Source organism: Pezoporus wallicus, unplaced genomic scaffold, assembly GCF_028554395.1.
Source record: "Pezoporus wallicus isolate ANWC-B61680 ecotype Strahan unplaced genomic scaffold, APGP_CSIRO_Pwel_v1 contig_5767, whole genome shotgun sequence".
NCBI lineage: Eukaryota > Metazoa > Chordata > Aves > Psittaciformes > Psittacidae > Pezoporus > Pezoporus wallicus.
In genome coordinates, this window is record NW_026640599.1 from 8,000,136 (window position 1) to 8,019,889 (window position 19,754).

The following is a 19,754-nucleotide window of genomic DNA, read 5'->3' on the forward strand; positions in this document are numbered from 1 at the left end:
TTAATCAAGCGCTTAAAATAAGGCTGAAATCTTTCCACCAGCAGCACCGAGGAATGTACCTGGTCAAATGCGCAGTCTCCCTTCAAGACAAACTCAGACACGTGTTCCCGCAGCCCCTCACCGTGGCCTCACACCCCGCACCGGGCAGGCGGCGGGTCCCAACTACCACCCACAACTGCTCCGGCAGCGAGCGGCAGGGCTAGAGTTCGCAAGGGGGATTTTCCCTTAACCCTCCCGGGCAGGGATTACCGCGGCCAGACGAAACCCAAAAGCGCCATTGAAGGATGACCCGTGAGGGGGACGTGACTAAGCGGGAGCAGCGGGGCTTGGCTGCAGAGGTCAAAGCTCCGATATGTGCCCTCCTCCGCCCGCCACCGCCAGCTTCGCAGGTAGCTGCCCTCCGGACCTCCCTGTCCTCACCCCGGGGAGCAAGGCACCTCCGCCGCGCAGCCCGGAGAGTCACTCACCTCAGCCCGGCAGTGCAGGGCGGACTCCCACCTTCGGAGCCCGAGCGTTTACCGCTCCCTCCACGCCTTCCAGACGCGCCGTCTCTGGCCGCCTCTGCCCCCCGCGAGCCGAGCAGCCGCTCACCTGGCCCCGGGGGACCGTCCCGCGCCGCCCTCCTCAGCGCCCTGGCCGCTCGGCACTGGGCTCACGAAAGGCGGCGGCCGGCCTCGGCTCTGGGGGGCGGAGGCAGGCGAGGGAGGTGCTGCGAGAAGCCGAGAAGAAACCCGGCGCGGCGGCTGTCGGCGCGGTCGGCTTGGTCGCCTTGGGAGCGGCTCTCGCACCCCCTCGGCAAGGCGGGCCCGACGGCAGCTACGGCTGCGGCCGCCTCCCGCCCGGCGGCCCCGCGGGTGCGGGCGTCGTCCCGGGCCGCTGAAGGGAGTCTGGTCCTGGCGGGACTAGCCCTGAGGCGTGCAGCCGGCCGGGGAAAGCTTGAAGGCAGCGAGCGGTGTCAGCTGGATTGAGGGAGAACGTGGGGACGGTTTGCAGCCGTATACAGCACTCGGCGTTGGAGGAAGGAATTACCACTCGGGTTAAACTGTTTTAAACTCCTTGGTGAACAATGTGTTCAGTGTTAAAACGGCCTTTTTTCTTCATAGCTTACTTCGCCCTTAAACCAGACCTAACTAAATAAGCCCTAATGTATTTTTTTTGGTTTGTTTTTCAGAATTAACAGCTTTCATTCGATTTCGTTTGAGATTCATACCAAGAGTTGGTTCAGGTTACTTGCCGTGCAAATGAGCTTCACTTAGCCATCAGGATGGCAGTAAACTGTGGCCCTCTTCCCACTTTTTAATTGCTTGTAATGAATCATATTCTGAAAATGCAGCATTTTCAATTACTTATTTTTTTAATTGCTTGATACACCAAAATGTTTAGGAGCTGCTCTCTGCAAGCTGGAGCTTTTGTCAGCAGGCACTGCTGAGAAGAGCCTAGCACCTGGGCACAGCTGGGGAAAGCAGTTCAGCCTGCACATCCTGAGGGAAAGGCTGGAACTTGAGGCAATGACTCTCCTCAGTGTAACTGAAGATAAGACAGAGATAGATTCTGTGAACTGCAGGCAGCAGCTCTTCCTGAGGCTGCAGGGTGGGATAAGTCCATGTGATGAGCAGGATTTCATGGACAAATACCTATGAAGAAGAGCTGGGGTTACTTGAAGAGGCTTATTTTGATTTGCTTGTAGTATCATAGAATGGTTTGAGTTAGAAGGGGCCTTAAAGCTCATCCAGTTCCAACCCCCCTCTGCCATGGGCAGGGGCACCTTCCACTGGACCAGGTTGCTCAAAGCCCTGTCCAACGTGGCCTGGAACACTGCCAGGGATGGGGAAGCCACAGCTTCTCTGGGCAGCCTCCCACCTGTCCGTGGCTGGGCAGTGCCTCGCCACCCTCACTGGGAAGAACTTTTTCCTACGGTCTAATTTAAATCTCCCCTCTTTCAGTTTAAAGCCATTACTCCTTGTCCTGTCACTGCATGCCCTTGTGAAAAGTCCCTCTCCAGATTTCTTGTAGGCCCCCTTTACGTACCGGAAGGCTGCCCTAAGGTCTCCCCTGAGCCTTCTCTTCTCCAGGCTGAACAAGCCCAATTCTCTCAGCCTGTCTTTGTAAGAGAGATGCTGCAATCCCATGATCATCTTCATGGCCCTCCTCTGGACTCACTCAAGAAGGTCCACGTCACTCTTCTGTTGGGGGCCTGAGAGCTGAGCACAGTATTCCAGGGGGGTCTCATGAGAGTGGAGTAGAGGGGGAGAATCATGTCCTTCAACATGCTAGCCATGCTTCTTTTGGTGCAGCCCAATACACAGTTAGCTTTCTGGGCCACAAGCTCACACTGCTGGGTCATGTTGAGCTTTTTCATCAACCAGTGCCCCCCAGGCCCTTCTCCTCAGGTTTGCTCTCAATCCATTCACTGCCTAGCCTGTATTTGTGCTTGGGATTGCCCCAGTCAGTGGTGGCTTTGGATGCTTTGGACCTGGCATCTAGTGAATGGAACACAAGGCCAGTGCTTTTGCAGTTCCTCATACAGGAAAAAAACAGGAGGCATTTCTCTTCCTTGCTTAGTGGGATATCTTAATTTTTTAATTTCATCAAATGCTTAAGTACCACAAATGGTGTTCCCTTCCTATCTTATAATGCCTGTGAGTATCATGTCTCCTTCACTTCTGATCTGGATGTCTGAGGTCAATACAGAAGAAGAGAAAAACTGTCCTGAATGCTAGGGGTGTGATATATGAGAATATTGTTTGCCTATGAACAGACACACCTAGTGGTTCTACATCAGTGTTGTTGTGACACATCCACAAACAGTGTGCTTTACAAATGTGGCTTAGCAATGTCTCAATAGAAAGGCTGAAAGGTTGAATGAGGCTGGAAACTAAAGCCAAGGTTCCCCCTAGGCATGTTACATGTTGGCAGTGTAGGGTTAGTAAGCTCACTGTGTTGCTTGCTCTGTGAATAGATACCAGTGTACAGCTAAATGGAAGTCTGCCTTTGTCCACCTGATACTTCTGACATATGATATTTTCTTTTGGATTAAAATCAGCCAGTTGCTGAACTTTCAAGCGCTGAAATGTAACTGCAGGCAAGGGAATTACCTCAAAATACCTAGTCCCTTTCCAGTCAGACCAAGCTTATTTACCAGGAGAAAATACTGTGTAATTTATAAAAGGAAAACACTACTTAATTTATATCCGTAACTGTTTATTTAAACTGTGTATTACATACAGCTGAGTAGTGTCCAGTAACATACAGAGAAACTAAACAGATTCACTGGTAATGATGTAAAAAACAGACTAAGTAAAAAAACTTCATTCTCAAAGTACATCTTTACAGCTGTGCTTAGATAGAAAAGTCTCTGAAATTTATGTACATTCACTCAGATACCAGTACATATCTAGGACTACACTGGATCTGGCCAGTGTCACATGGAAGGTGAACTCCCATGTACTCACCAAGAAAATAGACTGTAGCAGGTCTGAGAAACAACCATGGATAACTGAATGATAAAGAACTTTTCAGTCCCAGTGGTTTTGTCATGTTTTTGAGAAAATGCCAAAAAAAAAGGGTTGTCTTAATTCAGATTGCTCAATGCCTCCTTTATTTTATGCTTGTGCAATACTGAACACTAGTTTAGTAGGAAAAGCAGGTGGCATACGCAGGTTTAAGTGAATAATGCTCCCTTAGAGCAAAGGAGGCAGATCTTTCCTCCCCAGGCAAAGTGATCATGTTAATAATACCTTGAATAAAGCTATAGTTTCAGAAACTTACTGATCAAAAGGTGACTAACTTGAAAATGAGAGTACAGATACCATAAACTGGCATTAATGTATTTGGCTATGTATCCTCCTAGCAGAGAAATACTGGATTTAAAAGGTTTGACAATTCAAGAATTTTACCTTCACTTGTGTTCAACAAGATTGAATGTAAGAACCCCAACAATGACTCCAACAAAGCAAATGCCTAAATTCCCATTAACTTCACCTTAACCAACGTTTCATATTATGCTTTCAATTGGTTTGGGATTTATTATTTTTTCTTTAAACTCTTTCATTCTTTATTTATATGTGTGTGTATACGTGTTTCCTAGGGAGGTAAGCCAATACTGTGACATACTCCAGTATTCATTTTGTGTTTATAAATTACGTATCCAAATAGGACATGTTCTAATGATGTAATTCATATCTCAGTAGGGAAAAAAAAAAAAGTAATTGACAAGAGAAAGGGGAGAGGAGAGGTGGTGGGAGAGGTGAGATCTGTTTGCCTTTTCACTCTACAGTACAATGCTGATGTTTCTCAAAGGTCTTAACATCTTCATCGCTGACATGGACAGTGGGATTGAGTGCGCCCTCAGCAAGTTTGCCGATGACACCAAGCTGTGTGGTTCGGTTGATACCCTGGAGGGAAGGAATGCCATCCAGAGGGACCTCGACACTCTTGTGAGGTGGGCTGATGACAACCTCATGAAGTTCAACCATGCCAAGTGCAAGGTCCTACACCTGGGTCGGAGCAATCCCAGGCACAGCTACAGGTTGGGCAGAGAAGAGATTCAGAGCAGCCCTGTGCAGAAGGACTTGGGGGTGTTGGTTGATGAGAAAATTAACATGGGCCGGCAGTGTGCACTTGCAGCCCAGAAAGCCAACCGTAACCTGGGCTGCATCAAAAGGAGCGTGACCAGCAGGTCAAAGGAGGTGATCCTGCCCCTCTACTCTGCTCTTGTGAGACCTCACCTGGAGAATTGTGTGCAGTTCTGGTGTCCTCAGCATAAAAAGGACATGGAACTGTTGGAACAAGTCCAGAGAAGGGCCACGAGGATGAGTACTGGAGCACCTCCTGTATGAAGACAGGCTGAGGAAGTTGGGGCTGTTCAGCCTGGAGAAGAGAAGGCTGCGTGGAGACCTCATAGCAGCCTTCCAGTATCTGAAGGGGGCCTATAGGGATGCTGGAGAGGGACTCTTCATTAGGGACTGTAGTGACAGGACAAGGGGTAACGGGTTAAAACTTAAGTAGGGGAAGTTTAGGTTGGATATAAGAAGGAAATTCTTTCCTATTAGGGTGATGAGGCACTGGAATAGGTTGCCCAGGGAGGTTGTGAATGCTCCATCCCTGGCAGTGTTCAAGGCCAGGTTGGACGAGGCCTTGGGTGATATGATTTAGCGTAAGGTGTCCATGGCCACGGCAGGGGGGTTGGAACTAGATGATCTTAAGGTCCTTTCCAACCCTAACTATTCTATGATTCTATGAAAGGTGCTTGACAGGACAGTTTTGCCCTGTATTTGCTTCTCCCTGCTCCTTCCCTATTCCTAGTGTGCAGGACTGAAGGTTTCTTTGTCCTGTGTTGTGTATATGGTCAATTCCAGGGAGGGTACAGTGAAGCAGTTAAAATGGTTACACTTCTCTGTTTAATACATAAATACAACCCCCACCCCCCAGTCACTCATGTTCTGTTCTATAACCTCATATACTAGTTCTGAGTCATGTAAATTACAGATTATTAGGTAAAAAAAAATAGGCTAGGTGTTTTTTAAAACTCTTGTTAACACTGCAGATTAAGTAAAATCATTTGTGACTTTCAGTCTATTTTCTGCTTTCAACATTGCAAAGATGTAAACAGCAAGTGAGCAACTTTAGGATAAGGAAGTGATACAGACTAGCTATGATGCTGAAAGGAGTTAAACATATCAAGGGAGGAGGATCTTAAATCTAATCTTAAAACTGCACATATTTAGCACAAAGTTGAGAGCTCAGTGTGTGAAAAAGAGGCTGCATCTGTTCCAAATTTGTGCTTGACCAATGAATCCATCTCTTACAAAAGAGTCCTTGCAGTAGATATACCTATCTAACACTCTAATAGAATAACTACTTACTTATGAATATTCTTTTGTCAGTAGCATATAGGCATGGATACCATGAGCAGAGTGTTTGCTGAATGTTAACTGAACCAATGTGTAGAAGAAATCTGTTAGATAGGTAATCATTAAATAAGAAGGTTTAGTCTATCCAGCTGTGATTTTACACATTGTCAAATACTAAGTACAACACCCAGTGCAAGGTTTTCTTTTGACTGTTGCTGTTTCTTCATAAAAAGAGAAATATGTAGTATCTTCTCTAACTGAAGGGTCAGGAATGATATAATAGTAATATATGACAACCATAACAATAACAACAACAACAACAACTGTATCTCTGTGGTTAACTTCTAAGCCTCTACTCACCAACAAAATATGCATTTCACTAGTTTTTAAAAGAAGACACGTTTACAGAGTCGTGGCTTGTGTCATTACTGGCTGACAAGTGATATTTATGTTCACCATGTTATTGGTCTCACTGAATTCCATGTTGCAGGTCCTCCTGCTTACAGATACAGCCATGTCATAGCAGAATGTATTCCACTCAGTGTCTCTATTGCGTTTACATTCCAAAATGGGATAAAGGTGGGAGGTAGTTTGACCAGTACCCAGGCCACAAGAAGAGAGAAATCTCTGATGTTGTTTTGTTTAGCAAAAATTCATGCTACTAAGAGGAAGAGTGAAGGGTTATATGTAGCAGCAGGACAAGCATCCTGCTCTCTTGGGTGATCAGCCCTTCAATACTTCATCCTCTGCATATGTTTTTATGCCATACTCCATTCTCTGGAGTTGAGAGCCTTCATTTTTACCTGTTGGAGTTAAAAATGAATGGAACACAAACTGAAATGCAAGAAGTTTCATTTAAGCATAAAAAAAACTTCTTTATGATGAGGGTGATCAATCACTGGAGCAGGTTGCCCAGAGAGGTTTTGGAGACTCCACGCTTGGAGAGATTCAAAGGCCTCTGGTCCTGGGCAACCTGCTACAACAGTCCCTGCTCTGAGCAGGAGGCTGGACTGGAGGATCTCCAGTGGTGCCCTCCCGCCTCAGCTGGTCTATGCTGCTGTGAGAGCTACTGCTAACCCTCTGTTTTCCTTCAGCATAAAAATACACTTTTGGCCAAGCAAAGCACAATGGTCCTTGAACTGTAAAACACTTGAAGGTGACGAAAGGCTCACATACCCAAAAGCCCAGCCCAAGGTGCTAATTAACATTATGGGAAACTACAGGGAAGAGTTGCCAAGGAAAGCAATTCTGAAGAGAACACCTGGAAAAGACTATAAAAACTTTCAATTCTCTATTTATGGCACTGATTCATTTTAAATTGTACCAACATTTGTATTTCCATGAAAAAAAAAGCATTTTAAAAGAGTTGTAACTTGGCCATTAAAAAAATGGGTCTTTGTGGATCTTGGCAGGCAAATTCTCATTCTGGGAACATTTCACATTTTTGTATTTTTTTTTTTAAAAAGTTAATTTACAAAAAAGCTGTGTTAACCTCAGAAAGTTTACACTGACTCTAGTGACTCCACATTAAATGTTTTTGTGTAGTAAGACCTTGATCATAAGATGGACTGCTAAAATAAAGGCAAGGAGGTTACTGTACCCCTGTTGATTCCCAGGCCTTTGTAACTTGTAAAGCAAGAGAAGGATCTTTTCTTTTTTTTTAACTTTGTTTAATCAGGGAACACTTTTTCAATGTATGGTCTGCAGTGTGTATCTTTCACATACTAGGGAAAGGATTTTAGCTTTCATGCCAAGTCATTTCCTCTCTGACAGCACTTTTTTCTTCTTTTCCTGAGAGGAAAACTTGCGTTCATAGTTGTCCTGTCTAAACTCTGTTCTTGGCTTTGCTGTATCTTTTAAAAAAAGTATGTGCATTTCAGCTGTAAAATATGAGGTAGATGGTGGGGCAGGCAGAGTAAAATGTAAGAGGCCATCGTGGTTTGAGGATTACCAAGGAAGAAAACCTGCTTTTGATGTGTGAAAAGGAAAGGAAGCTGCCTTCCCCCAGTTTAACTCCGTAATTTATTCCTGTTTTGCAGTGTTGAACTCTGCCCACTTTATAGCAAATGATCGAATCAGGGAGTGGGGGGAGACCTTGGTAAATGGTTGCAGTACATCTGGAAGACCTTTCTTCTGAAGTTTCAATTCCTTCTATTTTAATGCCACTCATCATTCAAGCTCATCCATTTTTCAATATTTTACTGGTTTGGAAGTGAGGAACACAGTTCCTAAAAGGTCAGCTAATCCATGCTGCCTTTGATTTTACACCAGCATAAATCTGTTTCACAAAGTTTCTTTTTTAATCACACTAGAATCTGTGAGGAAAACCGGAGTCTGAAAATTTTTCAGCTCAGAAGAGCCCTTCCTCCACAGCTCTGCCTGGAGTGCAGGTTTATATACATACAGAAGTCATAAAACTGACTTAATGCTGCTACTTTGTAGGAGGATTAAGGCAAGGGAGATATCTAGCTTTCCAGAGTCTTCAGTGTATGTAGACTTTACAATAAACAATTTCTGAGGCAAAGACTGGAATTTCAAGTGCTATTCAAGTGGCAGCTTCTGGAACAAGCTATGTGCAGCTAGGCAGCAGGTCAACTACGTTTCAACAATTCTTACACCTGGTTGGAAGCAGATACTATGCATGGTAAGAGTCATCACATAAGATATGGCTTGTTATCTTCATTTGGAATGCATTGAAATCAGTAGTGGCATGTCTGATGTCTGTGGAAAAGGACAGTAAAATGGTAGACAGCAATTTGGTTGTTTATCTGTAGACCAGAGATAATATTTCAACCTTTCTCTGTACACATCGGTTGTTTTACACTAAGTATCTTTTTATTTAATCATTTAAAATGTTAACAGCGATTATAATATGTCATTCTCAGTGATGCCAGAAAGCTCTTTGGCTAAATGAACCACAGGAGTTTTAATAAACCTCAGCACTGCCATTAGTTGTAATCTGACTGACATTCTGAATGCTTTGTGCAGAAAATACACTTCTTGTTTCTACCTAGGTCAAATAATTTGAAGTATTAAATATTAAACAACCTGTGATACTGGGTGATTGAGATAAAAAAAGAAGTGTATAAAGCATTGAGTGCCAGGAAATTAATGTTTTCTTTTACACTCATGTTCCTGTCTCCTCACATAGTTTGGAATGTCTTCTTAAAAGTTCTAGATCTTTCACAAAACTTAATTTTATAAAGAAAAAAAAAGGTTTTTTCCAATGGAATGACTCAAAATATATTTTTATAACAGAAGCTGTTAGATTTTGTGCCATGGCAAGGCGGGGGGTGGGCAACCTTTTTTAATTTAAAGAAATACAACTTTTTGGCTGTAGAACTTTTCTGTATTGAATGCCTTTACAATTATTTTTGGGCTTAACTTTTCTTCCAGGCTTCTTTTCTATTTGCCCTGTTTTTCAGATGTTGTATGTATTTATCTAGATGAAAGCCTCCATTGGGATAAGCATGGTGAAGCTCCATGGAGCTTAAGAGAGTAAAACCTTTGACAGAAAACTGTCAACCTGGTTCTAAACCATTGTATCTTTTCTACAAATGTTTTTCTACTCCTTAAGCCTTACTTAATCCTATTTCTTGCTTACATTACTTACTATATTGTATTCTCTAATAACCACTTCTTATATCTCTAGTTCATCATTATATTCCCTCTTCCTATCCACCTGATTTTGGTGTTCAGATAAATGCAGTAATTTGGTCAGCCTTGGAAAACACAGGATTGTGCTCCTCTAAATCCAGCTTTGCATAAATACAACTCACTCTTAATATTGCATTTAATCCGTGTGCTAATTATCGTACTGAAATCAGATGAGCATTTTACTGAGCATACACATCCTTACTTGTGAATCTTGCACACTTGGGGAATGCTTTCCTTGTCCTTCACAGAATCTTTAAACTTTTAGCAAAATTCTCCCTGAGGCAAGCAGTCATAACCTATACCTAATATTACAAAAAAAGATGATACTGCTATACTTCTTTATACTAAAGAGTGACTTTAAGCTTTCAATTTAGGTCAGCTTTATTTTATGAGTGAAGAAAATAAGAAGATGCTCAGGACAAAGCAATGTTTATGTCTTACAGCCCACCTTGCTGCAGTGGCAAACAAACTCATAGACAAACTGTTATTGTCTCTTCATGAAAAGTTATCAGATTTAGAAAAAACAAAGTCAAATTTTTCATAACTTTATGCAACTGCAAACTTTGCTCCAAAGCTCTCAAATTTTGTTTTGTTTCAAAGTTCCGCTTACATTTCTGTGCTGTGTATTAAGTCTTTGCTCGGACTGAAAGCTATGGGACCAGGCAACTGAAACGTAGTGGTGGCACTGGACTTGCAGTGCAGAACAGTGAAATTGAAACCACCATAACTGATATATCAATATGATATATTAACTATCTCCTTATATTTTGTTTTGCTAAGTTACCCTTTGTGTAGGGTAAACTTGTTTGAGAGTTTCTTGTGGGAGGTGTGTGCTTTGTTATGGTTTTGGGGAAATTGTTTTGTTGTTGTTGTTTTGGGGCTTTTTTGTGATTTATATTTTATCATCTTCAAACTTAGCCTGGCTCTGACACAAATTTCGATGTCACATAATTTTCTGAAATATATTACCTCCAAGATTAAATCCAAGATTGTCCTGTATAAACAAGTCCCAAATAACAGCACATGTATTTCAAGTATATATCATATATTAGGCCAGGAGAAATTCTACAAATGGTTTGTGGAGTTAGATGTCTGTTTTGAGGGCTTAGGTATTGTTCTAGTGATTGCTAGATCTTGTGCAAATCTTCTGAACATAGATGGAATTCATTCTTTGTATTTGCATTTTGGATGTAGAATTGGACCTACTGCTGTTCTCTGGAAAGAAGGTACACATTGCTTAGGATAGTATTTGATGACTGCCTTGGGTACTTTCAATGTACAATGGTATCTGAGTCTGACTTTTAACAGCAGCAAAACTGAAGAACTATATGATTGTTTTTCATGAATAAATGAGATGTCCACAGAAAACCAACTTACTCATGACTTTAGGATCTTTTTCTGTATGATGAATTATTTCCTCTAAGTTATTCTTTGGTTACTGTACTGATCAGAAATTAATTTTTGACAAGATGCAAAGTACTCCTAACTAATGCTGACAGAACTTTTTTCTGACTTTCAGGAAAGTCCCAGTGGTGGTCCTGTGTACCCCCAGCAAAGTGTTGAGCACAGACTTCTTTATGCCACTTTGTATTAATCTCTTTGGTTTGCCAAAGAATCACTAAGGTCTTAAGAGGAGGTTTTTTTCGTCCTTTTTATTCAGAAAGGTCCATTCAAATGGAAATGGGCCTGGAAAGGTTGCTGACTGTGCTAGGCTCCTGGGTCAGCAAAATGCCCATCGCTGTGGCCACAAAAGAAAATAAAGAAAAGGGATGGGACTGTGTTACATGTCTGCAAATAATATTGCTAAACAAAGTTAATGACCAGCTGAGATCATAATGTCAGCTGACACCTGGAACATGCTTCAGTGAGATACAGTTTTGCTGAGATTGATGGAAGGATAGTTGCTTGGAGCAGACCAGGATGGATAGAAAAGAACAGTGGTCTTCAGTTTTGTGAGAATAATGTGGAATAAAAGAATGTGATAATGAAAAGATAAGCAAGAATATGGATATTTGTACTCAGGTGGTAGAATCTAGGTTTTTTTCTCAGTAGTTGTGTTTGGCCTTACATTCCTAATTACTCTTAGATTCATGGCACACTGAGATTCATGTATGATCTTTAGAGATGATACATGACATCTCATGAGATCTGGCCTTGACAGAAGTTTTCCATCAGTAATATAAGGGCTAACCTTAAACCTTCCAGTAACTTCAGAAAAATTGTATTTGCAGAGTCTTCTGGCAATACAGTCTTGCGTACCATGCATCTTTTTTATCTGCTAAGTTTTTACTTAGGCACACATCAGTTGTGGTTTCTTTATTTGCTGTTAGGCAAATTCTTCATTTTATTCAATGGTTTAGTGCATTAAAATATTGCCCCACAGAAATATTTCCATTTCAAAATAATTACATTAAATTAATGATTGGCTCTTCAAAATATTAACTTAGCTTTGTGGTTCCTTCAAAGAGTTGTCTTATTTGTCTTTTATGGTATTTAATTATTTGAAGCTAAATAATTTGATTTCAAATGTATGACATTCGAGAGGTAATTTCTGGAGTCTTTTGGTTCCAGAGACTGTATCAGGCATTGTAACTATAAAAATGATTCATGTCACTAAGGGCAAGATAAGCCAGAAATCACAGTGAGCATCTGGCACGTGTCACTCTCTGCCGTATATGTGCAGTTCTTGAGTTCCATATTTTGCTGCACTGTGAAATGAGAACATTGTCTGAGCTGCACTAAAAACACTGAAGAAGTGGCAGTGTATTGTAAAAGAAAACAGATATTGTTGCTTATAAAAGGTAACCAAAACTATCATACTCCTATGGTGGGTTGGCCTTCTCTGGCTCATAGACACTCACCAGCCGCTCTCTCATTCCTCCTCCTCAGCAGGACAGGGGAGAAAACATGATTAAAAAGCTCGTAGTCAAGATAAATGCAAGGACATCAGTTACCAGTTGCCATCACAGGCAAAACAGACTGGGCTTGGGGAAAATTAGTTTATTACCACGTAATATAGAGTTGGATAGTGAGAAACAAAGGGAACCATCTTCCTCCCACCCTGTGAATATTTCAGGTTCATATTTGCTTCTTTGTTTCCAGCTCCTCTCCCTCCTCCCCCCAGGCATCGGAGGAGGATGGGGCATGGGGCTTGCAATCAGTCCAGGGCATTTCTTCACTGCTGCTCTGTCCTTTTTGCGCTTTTCCCTGCTCCAGCACAGGTCCTCTCCATGCGCTACAGTCCTTCAGGATAAACCTGCACCAGCATAGGTCTACCACGAGACACAGTTCCTATCAGAACCCACTCCAGTGTAGACTCTTCATGAGCTACTGTGCCTTCAGGATATATCTACCTCCATGGGCAGCAGTGTGGATATCTGTTCTACCATGACCCTCTCCGTGGGCTGCAGGGAAGTACCAGTTCCACTATGATATCCTCCAAGGACTTCAGGGGAGCCTCTGCTCTGGCTGGAGAACCTCCTCTCCTCCTTCACTGGCCTCAGTGTCTGCAGGACTCTTTCTTTCACTGTTTTTCCTCACTCCTCACATTGCCATGTGGTATTTTGCCCTTTCTTAAACACTTTTTCCCAGAGGCACCACCATCCTGGCTAAGGGGCTTAGCTGTGCCCTGCAGTGTGTCTCCTGGAGATGGCTGAGGGCAGCCCCAGCCTTGTCTCACAGTGCTTGCCCACAACCCCCTGCCACTGAAACTTAGCCAGAAACATCCAAGGCATTACACTAAAGTTCAGGATTGCTTTTTAGACAACACTAAATAAGAGTTAATTTTCCAAGCTCCATGGGGTTAAGTTACATCAGTCTAAGAAGAGCTCTGAATGAGAAGAGGATGAACCCCCAGGCATCCTCTAGTGAGATACTGACACTTTGGGGTACAGGCTGCCACACTAATTCCACAAGATGTTGCTGAAACAATGGATTTATTATGGTTCATGTGGCCATTGCACACTGCTATGACAATAAAATCCTACCATAGACTATTAACTATTTTCATAAATTACCTAAGTTGAAAAGCATGATTTGCATATCCTGACTCTATCATTTTGCCAAGAAAACATTACAAAGTCCAATAATTACGTTTTGCATGAAAAAATGGCCCTTTGTTTTTCATGAAGCCTGAAAAGATGGCCAGCTTTCTGCAAAGCCAGTAAAAATGTATTTCTCTCATTACAGTCAGCTATCTCTTATTCCATTTAATTTAAATTTGCTGACACTTAAGATCTCTTTTATGTGTGCTGGCTCTCTAGCATTTCATTAAAAATGTAATCGGAGTTTAAGAGATGCAGCTATTGAAATGTAAAGACGTTAATCAGATTAAAGTTAGTGTAGATTCTTTAGGCTCTGGTAACTAATCTAATCCTAGTAGCAGATGTTTCAACTCTGTCTTCAAGCTCTTGTGATGTGGCCAGGGAGACAAAAAGAAACTTCAGACGTTCTTGCATGACTGGAACTTATTTTCGCAGTTGGTAGCTGGCAACCAAAAATCTTGAAAGTGCTTATCTTAAGACACAATAAACCTAACAATGGAAGAGTAATTTGCTGGGAAAAATTAAACTTGCTCCTTGGATTCTTCTTCTGACTTGTTTTGCGATATTGCAACTTTTGACTTTTAAATATCTCTCCACATGTAATTTATAATTTATGTAATATATTGTAAACAATGTCATCAATTTGTGATAATATGATAATGATGTGTCTACCAGCCAGCAGTATACACTCTTAATGCCTGATTTTCCTCTGTTTGCTTTTGCAAAAACACAAATTTAGCTTGAGTTGCAACCATGAAACATGTATCACTCTTTATGTGAGGTATATCTACATAAATTTATGCTTATCTTTTAGGTATGTATGTATATGCAAATAATAAAGGATAATCATCAAAATGATTAAAAGATCTGATTTGGCTTTAATTATTTAGGATTATAAAACCAGGTGTCCATCAGCTTTTTCAGAAATGTAAAGCCAAAGTGTTTGATTACATATGTATGTGACTATTCATGTTCACCAAACAAACTGAGAAGCTCCTTCCAGTGACTGTTCTGTAGTTTATCTGAAAACATTTACTTTCATCTGAAAAAGAACCCCTTTTTAATTAGCTTTTGAATTACTTTCAATTATTGGGTTGCTATCATTCATAAGAAGTAAAAAAGAATGATTGTGGAGTAAGGGTATTTAGTTTGTTTGGACAAACCCATTTCACTGCAGCGCTCTGAAGTGCTGCGGGTGAAAGAAGGAAGCAACTTCATCAGCTTCTTAGTATTTTGTGGGCTAAACGCCCAAGTCTTTGCTGGCTTAGATCCACTGAACAGGCATATCTCCGCTAACTTCATTGTCAGTGTAAACTGGATTATCATTCCTAATACTTAGATGTGTTGATAGTTTCAGGTACATTATTTACAGAGAATGCCCACAGCAGGAAAATGAAACCTGAATCTTGGTTTAGTGGCCTCAGAAAAGAATTTAATTGTTTGTGGTTCATTCTGCTTGCAGGTAAAACAGGTATCTAATTTTCAGGCCTTTGGTGAGCAAATGAGGGCCTCATTCTTTCCAAATGCTGAAGCAAACCTGGCATGACACTTAGCTAGATATTATGCTCACCCCCCTTCATCCTCTTCCACTGAAAAACAAGCTTAAGGTCTGAAATTTGCTATCAGACATGACTGCTTGAGTGAAAACTTTTTCACAGCTACTGGTTTCTCCCAGGCTCCATATATTTTCCCAATAGTGTTTTTCCTGAAGGAAAAGGTGATGGCTATTGTAGGCTATCTATAACACAGACTTATAGCACAGGTACAGAAAGTGATTTGATCTACATTATCAGGAGCTAACCTGCTCAAACAATTTTAATCTGATACTCACGCTCCATTTCTGAAAAAAAAAACCCTTTCTGCTGCTACTTTCAACTACTACTTTGGCCAAGAGTGATAATGACACACTTATAAATGAATGCAGATTAATAGAGACATAGCTGTGAGCATTAAATATCTAGAGTCCCAATTGGATGGAGAACACTGGGAAAATGTAATAAGCATTTTAAAAGCATTGTAAAAGATAGTGCATGTTCTTAACCACAAAGCCTAGAAATTCATCCAGGTCTATCTTTGTAATAAGTTTGATGTTTATCTTCAGAAATACTAAAAATTAATGTGAATTATTCCATATACACAACTTAGATACTGCTATCTCCCACAGGAATAGCCAGTGAGTATAAAGAGTGAAGAAGTCAAAGGAGGTGATCCTGCCCCTCTACTCTGCTCTCGTGAGACCTCACTTGGAGTATTGTATGCAGTTCTGGTGTCCTCAACATAAAAAGGACATGGAACTGTTGGAACAAGTCCAGAGGAGGGCCATGAGGATGATCAGGGGACTGGAGCACCTCCTGTATGAAGATAGGCTGAGAAAGTTGGGGCTGTTCAGCCTGGAGAAGAGAAGGCTGCGTGGAGACCTCCTAGCAGCCTTCCAGTATCTGAAGGGGGCCTATAGGGATGCTGGGGAGGGACTCTTCACTAGGGACTATAGTGACAGGACAAGGGGTAACAGGTTCAAACTTAAACAATGGAAGTTTAGATTGGATATAAGGAGGAAATTCTTTCCTGTTAGGGTGGTGAGGCACTGGAATGGGTTGCCCAAGGAAGTTGTGAATGCTTTGTCCCTGGCAGTGTTCAAGGCCAGGTTGGACAGAGCCTTGCGTGGCATGGTTTAGTGGGAGGTGTCCCTGGCCACAGCAGGGGGGTTGGAACTAGATGATCTTAAGGTCCTTTCCAACCCTAACTGTTCTATTCTATGATCTAAGTCCTCTCAAAGTTTTCTACAGGGAAAAGTGAGTGGTGAAAGGCCATTACAATTAAGGACTATATGGAAAGTCTCTGTGGGTAAATTCATTAAGAAAGGCAAGTGCAAATTCCGCAGGCATATCTGCTCCCTGTTCATGGATTTTCAGGCTGGTCGTACTTGCTCAGAGTGCAGGATCAAGAGACCTGCTGATACCCCTTGAGACATTATTCTTTGTGAAAGGATGCTGACCACAAACTACAGGATTTTCAGATATGAAATTGAGTTTTGAATTCTACCAGTGTTACCGTTCCATAATAAATAACTGTGAAATTGCCAAATATTCCTCAGCCATAAATAGAGAAATCTGATTATAAAGAATGCAATTATAAGGAAATTCAGTCCCTGTGCATATGTGGAGCAGAAATCAATGTTTGCTGCCACAGTTCCATACAGTGGCTAAGACAGACTAAGCCAGCGCAGCACATCTTCTGCTTTTCTCCAGCTGCCCATCCTTCTCCTTTTCACATCATGACCTGCTTTGTACCAACACTGCAGTTACTCGCTTGCTCAACTAGTGAACTGGGCTACTTGTAAGTGGCTCTTTGACATGGGCTTGTGCCTCAGCCCAGAGGCTGAGAGACCACACAGGATGCTTTTGCATGAAGAGTGGAGGATGGCTCTGTGGCAGGAGCAGGGAGCAGCATGGGGGGTGAGGCATGGCCACTCCCTTCAGTGGCAGTCTCAGCCTGAAGCACTCATGGGACCACTGTGTCAGTTAATGCAATCATTTCCTGTTCTAAATATAGTGAAAGTGGTAATGCCAGATATTGCTGTATGGTAACTGCTTGCAAATTCCTCCCTTTTCAAATGATGAGCACCAAATGTGCAGACAGATGTTTGTTGTTACATGTTCAAGTTCTGTTGAGGGCTCATTCTTAGCAACAATATTCTCATATATAAAATATAATTATATATTACAATATAATTATAATTATATTATAAATATATTCTTAACAAGCTCATGGTGTTTATTTTCATTTCACTCTTGGTGAAAAACTGTGTTATGTCTTTCACAGGGCATTGGGCTTCTGCCCCAATATCTAGTATACAGGCTTTTTGTATGGAGATTCTCTTTAGAAGGTGCTACATATCCCTTCAAAAAAGGTGTACAAATAAAATCCTTCATTCAGTCAATGTATATTTGAGTGATTGGAAGGTGACTAAATTTCCAGTCTCATCTGTATGCCACATATGTACATCCCACAGAAACTGCCTAAATTGCAAACCGTGTAAAACACCCCTGGGTGCTGAGAAACTTTGTGATCTTTATGGGAGAAGTCAGGCAGGACATGATGTCTGAATAGATCAAGTTTACTAATTTCTGGGCATCAAAAAATGACAACAAAAGTTTGGTTTTTTTTTTTCTGTAAGAAACTATGGTCCAGGTCATAGGTGGTAGAAAAAAATCCTTACAGTGGCTCATTTTTTACCACATCTTTTTCCACTTATTGTTTTTCTGTGAAAGGATGGGATTTGAGAGCATTTTCATTCATTTGACTTAAGTAAAAAAATAGTGGAAGGAGAAAATGCATGTTGTTCCAGGCTTCCTGTTTGAAGACTTCTGGGCCATTATTGGGCCTTTATTTTATTGCTTAATTCAATGGCTTACAGAGTAGGGTTACAAATCAGTGAAGGCTTAACAGGCCACAATAAGAAACTAGAAATTATATATTGCTAAGATAAAGGGTAGAATAGATAGATTTTAAAATTCAAATATTTGTGATAAAAGCATGTGAAGATTAATGATAATTTGAACCTTTCAGTTTGTGGACCCAGAGATAAGAAAAATGCTTGTAAGAGACAATAGTTTCTTAGAGTTCTATTGAATATGTCTTAATTCACAGTAAAATCACCTCACTGTATATATGCTACACATTTCACAGCTCTTCTCTCCTTTCCTTTCCTCTCTTCTTCTCTCCTCTCCTAGCATAGGAATACCTGAGCAATGACCAAGACTTTTCTCATCCCTTACCAGATAGAGACAGTTTCTGGGATCTCATCATGTGTGGTCATGACCCGTCCCGGTAGTTCTGGTCTGTACCAAAAAACTCTACCCAATTGTATTGGGTAAATTGCAATTCTGTGTGGATCTCCTTCTTGCTAAAGCAAGTGATTTGTTGGGAAACTTCCCTAAAGCCTATTTTTATATATTTGAATCATCACATGCTCCTGAGAAGGTAAAGAGCAACATTCGTAATGTTTTTTCTCATGCACAGCCCTGCCTACAGAGCATATATACAAGAAATCAAAAGCAGAAAGGATTAAAGACAAGGAATCATTTCGATTAGAAAAACAGGCTAGGGCAAATCAGAGGCAAGGAGGCTACCAAAGATAAGAAGTTTCTGAAGGGAACTTCCCCTTTATTCCCATGTTTGTAGTCCACAAAGTACTGAATGTTGTGTGGGAAGAGAAGCTATTGCAACCTACTGTTTTTCCACACAAACGTCTACTGGGTGTTAAAGTAGAAACTCAGAACTGGGAAGCCAGTCAGTTCCCAGTATCTAGTAAGGGAAGCTTTGCCATAGCACTGGAGCCGTTACCATTTTCATATAACTTCAGTCAAACTTCGGCATAAAGCTGTGTAAATACCTAAAATTCCTACACAGAAGATCTACAATCAGTATAAACTGACCTAGGTTTTTTCTCAATGACATCCTTATGTTTAGATTGCCTCCTTGTCCCCTCAATTAAAGTTTTTAACAAGTGAATTTTGTAAACTTTCTTCCCATTAACTGATGACAATTTGAAGAGGTATTGTGAAATTAACTTGAGATCTACACAAAGTACGAGTTAATTTATCCCCAGTGTATTCCAATTATGACATCTTCTTGGCTCAGTGATAGCTAATGATGCCAAGATAACTTCTAACATTTTTTGAATAATCAGATGATTTTGCAATAATATCTAAAGTCATCTGATTTTTCTTGGACAACCGCCCAAGACTTTTCAAGTGACAGAATAATGACCTAACTGCAGATGTAATGTATGTTGCCTGCTTAGAGATCGTATTCAAAACCCTGCTAATACCCACCATCTTGAATTAGTTATGGAGTTTTCAGGAGACTAAGGAAATTGTGTTACACAGAGGGTAAGTTCCGACCTTAAGTAGAATTAATTTCTTCAGCAACAATAGGTCCCCAGGTATTTCTATAATCACTCACACCTACTAGTCAATGAAAAGGACCATCAACCTGAACCAAAGACGATTTTCAGTGTAAAAGCCACAGGAATGTTAAACAAGCCAAGTTCTTTTGTCATTTCCACCTGGTAAACCATTCACTCTCTCCTGTAAAATAAAATGCGCAAGGTAACCGCCCTGCCAATTTTTGCAGGAGCAGCTAACATGCTCTGCTACACGCTGATCTGACTGTCCAGCTCTGCACGCCTGATGGCAGG

At 41.3% G+C, this 19,754-nt stretch overlaps 1 protein-coding gene across 1 annotated transcript in view; it reads left to right on the top strand.

Moving 5' to 3' along the window:
* Positions 1–13,426: 13,426 nt before the first annotated feature.
* The window catches only part of PDHA1 (pyruvate dehydrogenase E1 subunit alpha 1), a 71,317-nt gene continuing 64,989 nt past the window's right edge, over positions 13,427–19,754 (top strand). Inside the window, exon 1 of the mRNA XM_057419465.1 lies at positions 13,427–13,431. The gene's annotated coding sequence lies outside the window, so the exon portion shown is untranslated. The remainder of the gene's footprint in view (positions 13,432–19,754) is intronic.